The 12,878-nt window shown below is 41.0% G+C and overlaps 13 non-coding genes across 13 annotated transcripts; all 13 read left to right on the top strand.

Annotated features, from left to right (window-relative positions):
* The first annotated feature begins 999 nt into the window (after window positions 1–999).
* TRNAF-GAA (transfer RNA phenylalanine (anticodon GAA)) lies at window positions 1,000–1,072 on the top strand. The gene has a single exon. It is a non-coding gene; the product is annotated as a tRNA-Phe (tRNA).
* A 666-nt stretch (window positions 1,073–1,738) lies between these two features.
* TRNAF-GAA (transfer RNA phenylalanine (anticodon GAA)) lies at window positions 1,739–1,811 on the top strand. Its single transcript has one exon. It is a non-coding gene; the product is annotated as a tRNA-Phe (tRNA).
* Window positions 1,812–3,216: 1,405 nt separating this feature from the next.
* TRNAF-GAA (transfer RNA phenylalanine (anticodon GAA)) lies at window positions 3,217–3,289 on the top strand. Its single transcript has one exon. It is a non-coding gene; the product is annotated as a tRNA-Phe (tRNA).
* Window positions 3,290–4,337: 1,048 nt separating this feature from the next.
* On the top strand, window positions 4,338–4,410 carry TRNAF-GAA (transfer RNA phenylalanine (anticodon GAA)). The gene has a single exon. It is a non-coding gene; the product is annotated as a tRNA-Phe (tRNA).
* A 2,933-nt stretch (window positions 4,411–7,343) lies between these two features.
* TRNAF-GAA (transfer RNA phenylalanine (anticodon GAA)) lies at window positions 7,344–7,416 on the top strand. The gene has a single exon. It is a non-coding gene; the product is annotated as a tRNA-Phe (tRNA).
* Window positions 7,417–8,439: 1,023 nt separating this feature from the next.
* TRNAF-GAA (transfer RNA phenylalanine (anticodon GAA)) lies at window positions 8,440–8,512 on the top strand. The gene has a single exon. It is a non-coding gene; the product is annotated as a tRNA-Phe (tRNA).
* Window positions 8,513–9,917: 1,405 nt separating this feature from the next.
* Window positions 9,918–9,990, top strand: TRNAF-GAA (transfer RNA phenylalanine (anticodon GAA)). Its single transcript has one exon. It is a non-coding gene; the product is annotated as a tRNA-Phe (tRNA).
* A 309-nt stretch (window positions 9,991–10,299) lies between these two features.
* TRNAF-GAA (transfer RNA phenylalanine (anticodon GAA)) lies at window positions 10,300–10,372 on the top strand. Its single transcript has one exon. It is a non-coding gene; the product is annotated as a tRNA-Phe (tRNA).
* Window positions 10,373–10,681: 309 nt separating this feature from the next.
* TRNAF-GAA (transfer RNA phenylalanine (anticodon GAA)) lies at window positions 10,682–10,754 on the top strand. Its single transcript has one exon. It is a non-coding gene; the product is annotated as a tRNA-Phe (tRNA).
* A 309-nt stretch (window positions 10,755–11,063) lies between these two features.
* Window positions 11,064–11,136, top strand: TRNAF-GAA (transfer RNA phenylalanine (anticodon GAA)). Its single transcript has one exon. It is a non-coding gene; the product is annotated as a tRNA-Phe (tRNA).
* A 284-nt stretch (window positions 11,137–11,420) lies between these two features.
* Window positions 11,421–11,493, top strand: TRNAF-GAA (transfer RNA phenylalanine (anticodon GAA)). The gene has a single exon. It is a non-coding gene; the product is annotated as a tRNA-Phe (tRNA).
* Window positions 11,494–11,802: 309 nt separating this feature from the next.
* On the top strand, window positions 11,803–11,875 carry TRNAF-GAA (transfer RNA phenylalanine (anticodon GAA)). The gene has a single exon. It is a non-coding gene; the product is annotated as a tRNA-Phe (tRNA).
* A 691-nt stretch (window positions 11,876–12,566) lies between these two features.
* Window positions 12,567–12,639, top strand: TRNAF-GAA (transfer RNA phenylalanine (anticodon GAA)). Its single transcript has one exon. It is a non-coding gene; the product is annotated as a tRNA-Phe (tRNA).
* The last annotated feature ends 239 nt before the right edge of the window (window positions 12,640–12,878 follow it).

The raw sequence follows: 12,878 nt of genomic DNA on the forward strand, positions 1-12,878 counted from the left end.
TTTTGGCACCCATGAAAGTGCGAAATCAGCAGCAAGTCTGGCAGTTTGGGAAAATTCTAAAAATAAAGCAAGACAAAGCAGGTCCGTGAGAAGTGTGTTAAAATGACAGTCCCAGACACATTCTTGGTTTTCTGCAACCTATTTTGAATATGATTTTGATTTCTCTTTTCCTTTGTCGATGTCAAAACACCACAAATTTTACGGTCTTAGAATATCGTAAAAAGTTGCGCTTGCAGCCGAAATAGCTCAGTTGGGAGAGCGTTAGATTGAAGATCTAAAGGTCCCTGGTTCGATCCCGGGTTTCAGCATGTTGCTATGAGTGTACTTGGTACTCGTTTCTCTCTTCGTGTGTTGTAGTTTTGGCACCCATGAAAGTGCGAAATCAGCAGCAAGTCTGGCAGTTTGGGAAAATTCTAAAAATAAAGCAAGACAAAGCAGGTCCGTGAGAAGTGTGTTAAAATGACAGTCCCAGACACATTCTTGGTTTTCTGCAACCTATTTTGAATATGATTTTGATTTCTCTTTTCCTTTGTCGATGTTTGGAGTTTTCACCGTGGAAAAGATCAAAACACCACAAATTTGACGGTCTTAGAATATCGTAAAAAGTTGTGCTTGCAGCTGAAATAGCTCAGTTGGGAGAGCGTTAGACTGAAGATCTAAAGGTCCCTGGTTCAATCCCGGGTTTCGGCATGTTGCTATGAGTGTACTTGGTACTTGTTTCTCTCTTCGTGTGTTGTAGTTTTGGCACCCATGAAAGTGCGAAATCAGCAGAAAGTCTGGCAGTTTGGGAAAATTCTAAAAATATAGCAAGACAAAGCAGGTCCGTGAGAAGTGTGTTAAAATGACAGTCCCAGACACATTCTTGGTTTTCTGCAACCTATTTTGAATATGATTTTGATTTCTCTTTTCCTTTGTCGATGTTTGGAGTTTTCACCGTGGAAAAGATCAAAACACCACAAATTTGACGGTCTTAGAATATCGTAAAAAGTTGTGCTTGCAGCCGAAATAGCTCAGTTGGGAGAGCGTTAGACTGAAGATCTAAAGGTCCCTGGTTCAATCCCGGGTTTCGGCATGTTGCTATGAGTGTACTTGGTACTTGTTTCTCTCTTCGTGTGTTGTAGTTTTGGCACCCATGAAAGTGCGAAATCAGCAGAAAGTCTGGCAGTTTGGGAAAATTCTAAAAATATAGCAAGACAAAGCAGGTCCGTGAGAAGTGTGTTAAAATGACAGTCCCAGACACATTCTTGGTTTTCTGCAACCTATTTTGAATATGATTTTGATTTCTCTTTTCCTTTGTCGATGTCAAAACACCACAAATTTTACGGTCTTAGAATATCGTAAAAAGTTGCGCTTGCAGCCGAAATAGCTCAGTTGGGAGAGCGTTAGATTGAAGATCTAAAGGTCCCTTGTTCGATCCCGGGTTTCAGCATGTTGCTATGAGTGTACTTGGTACTCGTTTCTCTCTTCGTGTGTTGTAGTTTTGGCACCCATGAAAGTGCGAAATCAGCAGCAAGTCTGGCAGTTTGGGAAAATTCTAAAAATAAAGCAAGACAAAGCAGGTCCGTGAGAAGTGTGTTAAAATGACAGTCCCAGACACATTCTTGGTTTTCTGCAACCTATTTTGAATATGATTTTGATTTCTCTTTTCCTTTGTCGATGTTTGGAGTTTTCACCGTGGAAAAGATCAAAACACCACAAATTTGACGGTCTTAGAATATCGTAAAAAGTTGTGCTTGCAGCCGAAATAGCTCAGTTGGGAGAGCGTTAGACTGAAGATCTAAAGGTCCCTGGTTCAATCCCGGGTTTCGGCATGTTGCTATGAGTGTACTTGGTACTTGTTTCTCTCTTCGTGTGTTGTAGTTTTGGCACCCATGAAAGTGCGAAATCAGCAGAAAGTCTGGCAGTTTGGGAAAATTCTAAAAATATAGCAAGACAAAGCAGGTCCGTGAGAAGTGTGTTAAAATGACAGTCCCAGACACATTCTTGGTTTTCTGCAACCTATTTTGAATATGATTTTGATTTCTCTTTTCCTTTGTCGATGTTTAGAGTTTTCACCGTGGAAAAGATCAAAACACCAAAAATTTGACGGTCTTAGAATATCGTAAAAAGTTGTGCTTGCAGCCAAAATAGCTCAGTTGGGAGAGCGTTAGACTGAAGATCTAAAGGTCCCTGGTTCGATCCCAGGTTTCGGCATGTTGCTATGAGCGTACTTGGTTCTCGTTTCTCTCTTCGTGTGTTGTAGTTTTGGCACCCATGAAAGTGCGAAATCAGCAGCAAGTCTGGCAGTTTGGGAAAATTCTAAAAATAAAGCAAGACAAAGCAGGTCCGTGAGAAGTGTGTTAAAATGACAGTCCCAGACACATTCTTGGTTTTCTGCAACCTATTTTGAATATGATTTTGATTTCTCTTTTCCTTTGTCGATGTCAAAACACCACAAATTTTACGGTCTTAGAATATCGTAAAAAGTTGCGCTTGCAGCCGAAATAGCTCAGTTGGGAGAGCGTTAGATTGAAGATCTAAAGGTCCCTGGTTCGATCCCGGGTTTCAGCATGTTGCTATGAGCGTACTTGGTACTCGTTTCTCTCTTCGTGTGTTGTAGTTTTGGCACCCATGAAAGTGCGAAATCAGCAGCAAGTCTGGCAGTTTGGGAAAATTCTAAAAATAAAGCAAGACAAAGCAGGTCCGTGAGAAGTGTGTTAAAATGACAGTCCCAGACACATTCTTGGTTTTCTGCAACCTATTTTGAATATGATTTTGATTTCTCTTTTCCTTTGTCGATGTCAAAACACCACAAATTTTACGGTCTTAGAATATCGTAAAAAGTTGCGCTTGCAGCCGAAATAGCTCAGTTGGGAGAGCGTTAGATTGAAGATCTAAAGGTCCCTTGTTCGATCCCGGGTTTCAGCATGTTGCTATGAGTGTACTTGGTACTCGTTTCTCTCTTCGTGTGTTGTAGTTTTGGCACCCATGAAAGTGCGAAATCAGCAGCAAGTCTGGCAGTTTGGGAAAATTCTAAAAATAAAGCAAGACAAAGCAGGTCCGTGAGAAGTGTGTTAAAATGACAGTCCCAGACACATTCTTGGTTTTCTGCAACCTATTTTGAATATGATTTTGATTTCTCTTTTCCTTTGTCGATGTTTGGAGTTTTCACCGTGGAAAAGATCAAAACACCACAAATTTGACGGTCTTAGAATATCGTAAAAAGTTGTGCTTGCAGCCGAAATAGCTCAGTTGGGAGAGCGTTAGACTGAAGATCTAAAGGTCCCTGGTTCAATCCCGGGTTTCGGCATGTTGCTATGAGTGTACTTGGTACTTGTTTCTCTCTTCGTGTGTTGTAGTTTTGGCACCCATGAAAGTGCGAAATCAGCAGAAAGTCTGGCAGTTTGGGAAAATTCTAAAAATATAGCAAGACAAAGCAGGTCCGTGAGAAGTGTGTTAAAATGACAGTCCCAGACACATTCTTGGTTTTCTGCAACCTATTTTGAATATGATTTTGATTTCTCTTTTCCTTTGTCGATGTTTAGAGTTTTCACCGTGGAAAAGATCAAAACACCAAAAATTTGACGGTCTTAGAATATCGTAAAAAGTTGTGCTTGCAGCCAAAATAGCTCAGTTGGGAGAGCGTTAGACTGAAGATCTAAAGGTCCCTGGTTCGATCCCAGGTTTCGGCATGTTGCTATGAGCGTACTTGGTTCTCGTTTCTCTCTTCGTGTGTTGTAGTTTTGGCACCCATGAAAGTGCGAAATCAGCAGCAAGTCTGGCAGTTTGGGAAAATTCTAAAAATAAAGCAAGACAAAGCAGGTCCGTGAGAAGTGTGTTAAAATGACAGTCCCAGACACATTCTTGGTTTTCTGCAACCTATTTTGAATATGATTTTGATTTCTCTTTTCCTTTGTCGATGTCAAAACACCACAAATTTGACGGTCTTAGAATATCGTAAAAAGTTGTGCTTGCAGCCGAAATAGCTCAGTTGGGAGAGCGTTAGATTGAAGATCTAAAGGTCCCTGGTTCGATCCCGGGTTTCAGCATGTTGCTATGAGCGTACTTGGTACTCGTTTCTCTCTTCGTGTGTTGTAGTTTTGGCACCCATGAAAGTGCGAAATCAGCAGCAAGTCTGGCAGTTTGGGAAAATTCTAAAAATAAAGCAAGACAAAGCAGGTCCGTGAGAAGTGTGTTAAAATGACAGTCCCAGACACATTCTTGGTTTTCTGCAACCTATTTTGAATATGATTTTGATTTCTCTTTTCCTTTGTCGATGTTTGGAGTTTTCACCGTGGAAAAGATCAAAACACCACAAATTTAACGGTCTTAGAATATCGTAAAAAGTTGTGCTTGCAGCCGAAATAGCTCAGTTGGGAGAGCGTTAGACTGAAGATCTAAAGGTCCCTGGTTCGATCCCGGGTTTCGGCATGTTGCTATGAGTGTACTTGGTACTTGTTTCTCTCTTCGTGTGTTGTAGTTTTGGCACCCATGAAAGTGCGAAATCAGCAGAAAGTCTGGCAGTTTGGGAAAATTCTAAAAATATAGCAAGACAAAGCAGGTCCGTGAGAAGTGTGTTAAAATGACAGTCCCAGACACATTCTTGGTTTTCTGCAACCTATTTTGAATATGATTTTGATTTCTCTTTTCCTTTGTCGATGTTTGGAGTTTTCACCGTGGAAAAGATCAAAACACCACAAATTTAACGGTCTTAGAATATCGTAAAAAGTTGTGCTTGCAGCCGAAACAGCTCAGTTGGGAGAGCGTTAGACTGAAGATCTAAAGGTCCCTGGTTCGATCCCGGGTTTCGGCATGTTGCTATGAGTGTACTTGGTACTTGTTTCTCTCTTCGTGTGTTGTAGTTTTGGCACCCATGAAAGTGCGAAATCAGCAGAAAGTCTGGCAGTTTGGGAAAATTCTAAAAATATAGCAAGACAAAGCAGGTCCGTGAGAAGTGTGTTAAAATGACAGTCCCAGACACATTCTTGGTTTTCTGCAACCTATTTTGAATATGATTTTGATATCTCTTTTCCTTTGTCGATGTTTGGAGTTTTCACCGTGGAAAAGATCAAAACACCACAAATTTGACGGTCTTAGAATATCGTAAAAAGTTGTGCTTGCAGCCGAAATAGCTCAGTTGGGAGAGCGTTAGACAGAAGATCTAAAGGTCCCTGGTTCGATCCCGGGTTTTGGCATGTTGCTATGAGCGTACTTGGTTCTCGTTTCTCTCTTCGTGTGTTGTAGTTTTGGCACCCATGAAAGTGCGAAATCAGCAGCAAGTCTGGCAGTTTGGGAAAATTCTAAAAATAAAGCAAGAAAAAGCAGGTCCGTGAGAAGTGTGTTAAAATGACAGTCCCAGACACATTCTTGGTTTTCTGCAACCTATTTTGAATATGATTTTGATTTCTCTTTTCCTTTGTCGATGTTTGGAGTTTTCACCGTGGAAAAGATCAAAACACCACAAATTTGACGGTCTTAGAATATCGTAAAAAGTTGTGCTTGCAGCTGAAATAGCTCAGTTGGGAGAGCGTTAGACTGAAGATCTAAAGGTCCCTGGTTCAATCCCGGGTTTCGGCATGTTGCTATGAGTGTACTTGGTACTCGTTTCTCTCTTCGTGTGTTGTAGTTTTGGCACCCATGAAAGTGCGAAATCAGCAGAAAGTCTGGCAGTTTGGGAAAATTCTAAAAATATAGCAAGACAAAGCAGGTCCGTGAGAAGTGTGTTAAAATGACAGTCCCAGACACATTCTTGGTTTTCTGCAACCTATTTTGAATATGATTTTGATATCTCTTTTCCTTTGTCGATGTTTGGAGTTTTCACCGTGGAAAAGATCAAAACACCACAAATTTGACGGTCTTAGAATATCGTAAAAAGTTGTGCTTGCAGCCGAAATAGCTCAGTTGGGAGAGCGTTAGACGGAAGATCTAAAGGTCCCTGGTTCGATCCCGGGTTTCGGCATGTTGTTATGAGTGTACTTGGTACTCGTTTCTCTCTTCGTGTATTGTAGTTTTGGCACCCATGAAAGTGCGAAATCAGCAGAAAGTCTGGCAGTTTGGGAAAATTCTAAAAATAAAGCAAGACAAAGCAGGTCCGTGAGAAGTGTGTTAAAATGACAGTCCCAGACACATTCTTGGTTTTCTGCAACCTATTTTGAATATGATTTTGATTTCTCTTTTCCTTTGTCGATGTCAAAACACCACAAATTTGACGGTCTTAGAATATCGTAAAAAGATGTGCTTGCAGCCGAAATAGCTCAGTTGGGAGAGCGTTAGACTGAAGATCTAAAAGTCCCTGGTTTGATCCCGGGTTTCGGCATGTTGCTATGAGTGTACTTGGTACTCGTTTCTCTCTTCGTGTGTTGTAGTTTTGGCACCCATGAAAGTGCGAAATCAGCAGCAAGTCTGGCAGTTTGGGAAAATTCTAAAAATATAGCAAGACAAAGCAGGTCCGTGAGAAGTGTGTTAAAATGACAGTCCCAGACACATTCTTGGTTTTCTGCAACCTATTTTGAATATGATTTTGATATCTCTTTTCCTTTGTCGATGTTTGGAGTTTTCACCGTGGAAAAGATCAAAACACCACAAATTTGACAGTCTTAGAATATCGTAAAAAGTTGTGCTTGCAGCCGAAATAGCTCAGTTGGGAGAGCGTTAGACTGAAGATCTAAAGGTCCCTGGTTCGATCCCGGGTTTCAGCATGTTGCTATGAGCGTACTTGGTTCTCGTTTCTCTCTTCGTGTGTTGTAGTTTTGGCACCCATGAAAGTGCGAAATCAGCAGCAAGTCTGGCAGTTTGGGAAAATTCTAAAAATAAAGCAAGACAAAGCAGGTCCGTGAGAAGTGTGTTAAAATGACAGTCCCAGACACATTCTTGGTTTTCTGCAACCTATTTTGAATATGATTTTGATTTCTCTTTTCCTTTGTCGATGTCAAAACACCACAAATTTTACGGTCTTAGAATATCGTAAAAAGTTGCGCTTGCAGCTGAAATAGCTCAGTTGGGAGAGCGTTAGATTGAAGATCTAAAGGTCCCTGGTTCGATCCCGGGTTTCAGCATGTTGCTATGAGTGTACTTGGTACTCGTTTCTCTCTTCGTGTGTTGTAGTTTTGGCACCCATGAAAGTGCGAAATCAGCAGCAAGTCTGGCAGTTTGGGAAAATTCTAAAAATAAAGCAAGACAAAGCAGGTCCGTGAGAAGTGTGTTAAAATGACAGTCCCAGACACATTCTTGGTTTTCTGCAACCTATTTTGAATATGATTTTGATTTCTCTTTTCCTTTGTCGATGTTTGGAGTTTTCACCGTGGAAAAGATCAAAACACCACAAATTTGACGGTCTTAGAATATCGTAAAAAGTTGTGCTTGCAGCCGAAATAGCTCAGTTGGGAGAGCGTTAGACTGAAGATCTAAAGGTCCCTGGTTCAATCCCGGGTTTCGGCATGTTGCTATGAGTGTACTTGGTACTTGTTTCTCTCTTCGTGTGTTGTAGTTTTGGCACCCATGAAAGTGCGAAATCAGCAGAAAGTCTGGCAGTTTGGGAAAATTCTAAAAATATAGCAAGACAAAGCAGGTCCGTGAGAAGTGTGTTAAAATGACAGTCCCAGACACATTCTTGGTTTTCTGCAACCTATTTTGAATATGATTTTGATTTCTCTTTTCCTTTGTCGATGTTTAGAGTTTTCACCGTGGAAAAGATCAAAACACCAAAAATTTGACGGTCTTAGAATATCGTAAAAAGTTGTGCTTGCAGCCAAAATAGCTCAGTTGGGAGAGCGTTAGACTGAAGATCTAAAGGTCCCTGGTTCGATCCCAGGTTTCGGCATGTTGCTATGAGCGTACTTGGTTCTCGTTTCTCTCTTCGTGTGTTGTAGTTTTGGCACCCATGAAAGTGCGAAATCAGCAGCAAGTCTGGCAGTTTGGGAAAATTCTAAAAATAAAGCAAGACAAAGCAGGTCCGTGAGAAGTGTGTTAAAATGACAGTCCCAGACACATTCTTGGTTTTCTGCAACCTATTTTGAATATGATTTTGATTTCTCTTTTCCTTTGTCGATGTCAAAACACCACAAATTTTACGGTCTTAGAATATCGTAAAAAGTTGCGCTTGCAGCCGAAATAGCTCAGTTGGGAGAGCGTTAGATTGAAGATTTAAAGGTCCCTGGTTCGATCCCGGGTTTCAGCATGTTGCTATGAGTGTACTTGGTACTCGTTTCTCTCTTCGTGTGTTGTAGTTTTGGCACCCATGAAAGTGCGAAATCAGCAGCAAGTCTGGCAGTTTGGGAAAATTCTAAAAATAAAGCAAGACAAAGCAGGTCCGTGAGAAGTGTGTTAAAATGACAGTCCCAGACACATTCTTGGTTTTCTGCAACCTATTTTGAATATGATTTTGAGTTCTCTTTTCCTTTGTCGATGTCAAAACACCACAAATTTTACGGTCTTAGAATATCGTAAAAAGTTGCACTTGCAGCCGAAATAGCTCAGTTGGGAGAGCGTTAGACTGAAGATCTAAAGGTCCCTGGTTCGATCCCGGGTTTCGGCATGTTGCTATGAGCGTACTTGGTACTCGTTTCTCTCTTCGTGTGTTGTAGTTTTGGCACCCATGAAAGTGCGAAATCAGCAGAAAGTCTGGCAGTTTGGGAAAATTCTAAAAATAAAGCAAGACAAAGCAGGTCCGTGAGAAGTGTGTTAAAATGACAGTCCCAGACACATTCTTGGTTTTCTGCAACCTATTTTGAATATGATTTTGATTTCTCTTTTCCTTTGTCGATGTTTAGAGTTTTCACCGTGGAAAAGATCAAAACACCACAAATTTGACGGTCTTAGAATATCGTAAAAAGTTGCACTTGCAGCCGAAATAGCTCAGTTGGGAGAGCATTAGATTGAAGATCTAAAGGTCCCTGGTTCGATCCCGGGTTTCAGCATGTTGCTATGAGTGTATTTGGTACTCGTTTCTCTCTTTGTGTTTTGTAGTTTTGGCACCCATGAAAGTGCGAAATCAGCAGCAAGTCTGGCAGTTTGGGAAAATTCTAAAAATAAAGCAAGACAAAGCAGGTCCGTGAGAAGTGTGTTAAAATGACAGTCCCAGACACATTCTTGGTTTTCTGCAACCTATTTTGAATATGATTTTGATTTCTCTTTTCCTTTGTCGATGTCAAAACACCACAAATTTTACGGTCTTAGAATATCGTAAAAAGTTGCGCTTGCAGCCGAAATAGCGCAGTTGGGAGAGCGTTAGACTGAAGATCTAAAGGTCCCTGGTTCGATCCCGGGTTTCAGCATGTTGCTATGAGCGTACTTGGTTCTCGTTTCTCTCTTCGTGTGTTGTAGTTTTGGCACCCATGAAAGTGCGAAATCAGCAGCAAGTCTGGCAGTTTGGGAAAATTCTAAAAATAAAGCAAGACAAAGCAGGTCCGTGAGAAGTGTGTTAAAATGACAGTCCCAGACACATTCTTGGTTTTCTGCAACCTATTTTGAATATGATTTTGATTTCTCTTTTCCTTTGTCGATGTCAAAACACCACAAATTTTACGGTCTTAGAATATCGTAAAAAGTTGCGCTTGCAGCCGAAATAGCTCAGTTGGGAGAGCGTTAGATTGAAGATCTAAAGGTCCCTGGTTCGATCCCGGGTTTCAGCATGTTGCTATGAGTGTACTTGGTACTCGTTTCTCTCTTCGTGTGTTGTAGTTTTGGCACCCATGAAAGTGCGAAATCAGCAGCAAGTCTGGCAGTTTGGGAAAATTCTAAAAATAAAGCAAGACAAAGCAGGTCCGTGAGAAGTGTGTTAAAATGACAGTCCCAGACACATTCTTGGTTTTCTGCAACCTATTTTGAATATGATTTTGATTTCTCTTTTCCTTTGTCGATGTTTGGAGTTTTCACCGTGGAAAAGATCAAAACACCACAAATTTGACGGTCTTAGAATATCGTAAAAAGTTGTGCTTGCAGCCGAAATAGCTCAGTTGGGAGAGCGTTAGACTGAAGATCTAAAGGTCCCTGGTTCAATCCCGGGTTTCGGCATGTTGCTATGAGTGTACTTGGTACTTGTTTCTCTCTTCGTGTGTTGTAGTTTTGGCACCCATGAAAGTGCGAAATCAGCAGAAAGTCTGGCAGTTTGGGAAAATTCTAAAAATATAGCAAGACAAAGCAGGTCCGTGAGAAGTGTGTTAAAATGACAGTCCCAGACACATTCTTGGTTTTCTGCAACCTATTTTGAATATGATTTTGATTTCTCTTTTCCTTTGTCGATGTTTGGAGTTTTCACCGTGGAAAAGATCAAAACACCACAAATTTGACGGTCTTAGAATATCGTAAAAAGTTGTGCTTGCAGCCGAAATAGCTCAGTTGGGAGAGCGTTAGACTGAAGATCTAAAGGTCCCTGGTTCAATCCCGGGTTTCGGCATGTTGCTATGAGTGTACTTGGTACTTGTTTCTCTCTTCGTGTGTTGTAGTTTTGGCACCCATGAAAGTGCGAAATCAGCAGAAAGTCTGGCAGTTTGGGAAAATTCTAAAAATATAGCAAGACAAAGCAGGTCCGTGAGAAGTGTGTTAAAATGACAGTCCCAGACACATTCTTGGTTTTCTGCAACCTATTTTGAATATGATTTTGATTTCTCTTTTCCTTTGTCGATGTTTGGAGTTTTCACCGTGGAAAAGATCAAAACACCACAAATTTGACGGTCTTAGAATATCGTAAAAAGTTGTGCTTGCAGCCGAAATAGCTCAGTTGGGAGAGCGTTAGACTGAAGATCTAAAGGTCCCTGGTTCAATCCCGGGTTTCGGCATGTTGCTATGAGTGTACTTGGTACTTGTTTCTCTCTTCGTGTGTTGTAGTTTTGGCACCCATGAAAGTGCGAAATCAGCAGAAAGTCTGGCAGTTTGGGAAAATTCTAAAAATATAGCAAGACAAAGCAGGTCCGTGAGAAGTGTGTTAAAATGACAGTCCCAGACACATTCTTGGTTTTCTGCAACCTATTTTGAATATGATTTTGATATCTCTTTTCCTTTGTCGATGTTTGGAGTTTTCACCGTGGAAAAGATCAAAACACCACAAATTTGACGGTCTTAGAATATCGTAAAAAGTTGTGCTTGCAGCCGAAATAGCTCAGTTGGGAGAGCGTTAGACTGAAGATCTAAAGGTCCCTGGTTCGATCCCGGGTTTCGGCATGTTGTTATGAGTGTACTTGGTACTCGTTTCTCTCTTCGTGTGTTGTAGTTTTGGCACCCATGAAAGTGCGAAATCAGCAGCAAGTCTGGCAGTTTGGGAAAATTCTAAAAATAAAGCAAGACAAAGCAGGTCCGTGAGAAGTGTGTTAAAATGACAGTCCCAGACACATTCTTGGTTTTCTGCAACCTATTTTGAATATGATTTTGATTTCTCTTTTCCTTTGTCGATGTCAAAACACCACAAATTTGACGGTCTTAGAATATCGTAAAAAGTTGTGCTTGCAGCCGAAATAGCTCAGTTGGGAGAGCGTTAGACTGAAGATCTAAAGGTCCCTGGTTCGATCCCGGGTTTCGGCATGTTGCTATGAGCGTACTTGGTTCTCGTTTCTCTCTTCGTGTGTTGTAGTTTTGGCACCCATGAAAGTGCGAAATCAGCAGCAAGTCTGGCAGTTTGGGAAAATTCTAAAAATAAAGCAAGACAAAGCAGGTCCGTGAGAAGTGTGTTAAAATGACAGTCCCAGACACATTCTTGGTTTTCTGCAACCTATTTTGAATATGATTTTGATTTCTCTTTTCCTTTGTCGATGTTTGGAGTTTTCACCGTGGAAAAGATCAAAACACCACAAATTTAACGGTCTTAGAATATCGTAAAAAGTTGTGCTTGCAGCCGAAATAGCTCAGTTGGGAGAGCGTTAGACTGAAGATCTAAAGGTCCCTGGTTCGATCCCGGGTTTCGGCATGTTGCTATGAGTGTACTTGGTACTTGTTTCTCTCTTCGTGTGTTGTAGTTTTGGCACCCATGAAAGTGCGAAATCAGCAGAAAGTCTGGCAGTTTGGGAAAATTCTAAAAATATAGCAAGACAAAGCAGGTCCGTGAGAAGTGTGTTAAAATGACAGTCCCAGACACATTCTTGGTTTTCTGCAACCTATTTTGAATATGATTTTGATTTCTCTTTTCCTTTGTCGATGTTTGGAGTTTTCACCGTGGAAAAGATCAAAACACCACAAATTTAACGGTCTTAGAATATCGTAAAAAGTTGTGCTTGCAGCCGAAATAGCTCAGTTGGGAGAGCGTTAGACTGAAGATCTAAAGGTCCCTGGTTCGATCCCGGGTTTCCGCATGTTGCTATGAGTGTACTTGGTACTTGTTTCTCTCTTCGTGTGTTGTAGTTTTGGCACCCATGAAAGTGCGAAATCAGCAGAAAGTCTGGCAGTTTGGGAAAATTCTAAAAATATAGCAAGACAAAGCAGGTCCGTGAGAAGTGTGTTAAAATGACAGTCCCAGACACATTCTTGGTTTTCTGCAACCTATTTTGAATATGATTTTGATTTCTCTTTTCCTTTGTCGATGTTTGGAGTTTTCACCGTGGAAAAGATCAAAACACCACAAATTTGACGGTCTTAGAATATCGTAAAAAGTTGTGCTTGCAGCCGAAATAGCTCAGTTGGGAGAGCGTTAGACTGAAGATCTAAAGGTCCCTGGTTCAATCCCGGGTTTCGGCATGTTGCTATGAGTGTACTTGGTACTTGTTTCTCTCTTCGTGTGTTGTAGTTTTGGCACCCATGAAAGTGCGAAATCAGCAGAAAGTCTGGCAGTTTGGGAAAATTCTAAAAATATAGCAAGACAAAGCAGGTCCGTGAGAAGTGTGTTAAAATGACAGTCCCAGACACATTCTTGGTTTTCTGCAACCTATTTTGAATATGATTTTGATTTCTCTTTTCCTTTGTCGATGTTTGGAGTT

This window comes from Eleutherodactylus coqui, chromosome 3 (genome assembly GCF_035609145.1).
Source record: "Eleutherodactylus coqui strain aEleCoq1 chromosome 3, aEleCoq1.hap1, whole genome shotgun sequence".
Lineage (NCBI taxonomy): Eukaryota > Metazoa > Chordata > Amphibia > Anura > Eleutherodactylidae > Eleutherodactylus > Eleutherodactylus coqui.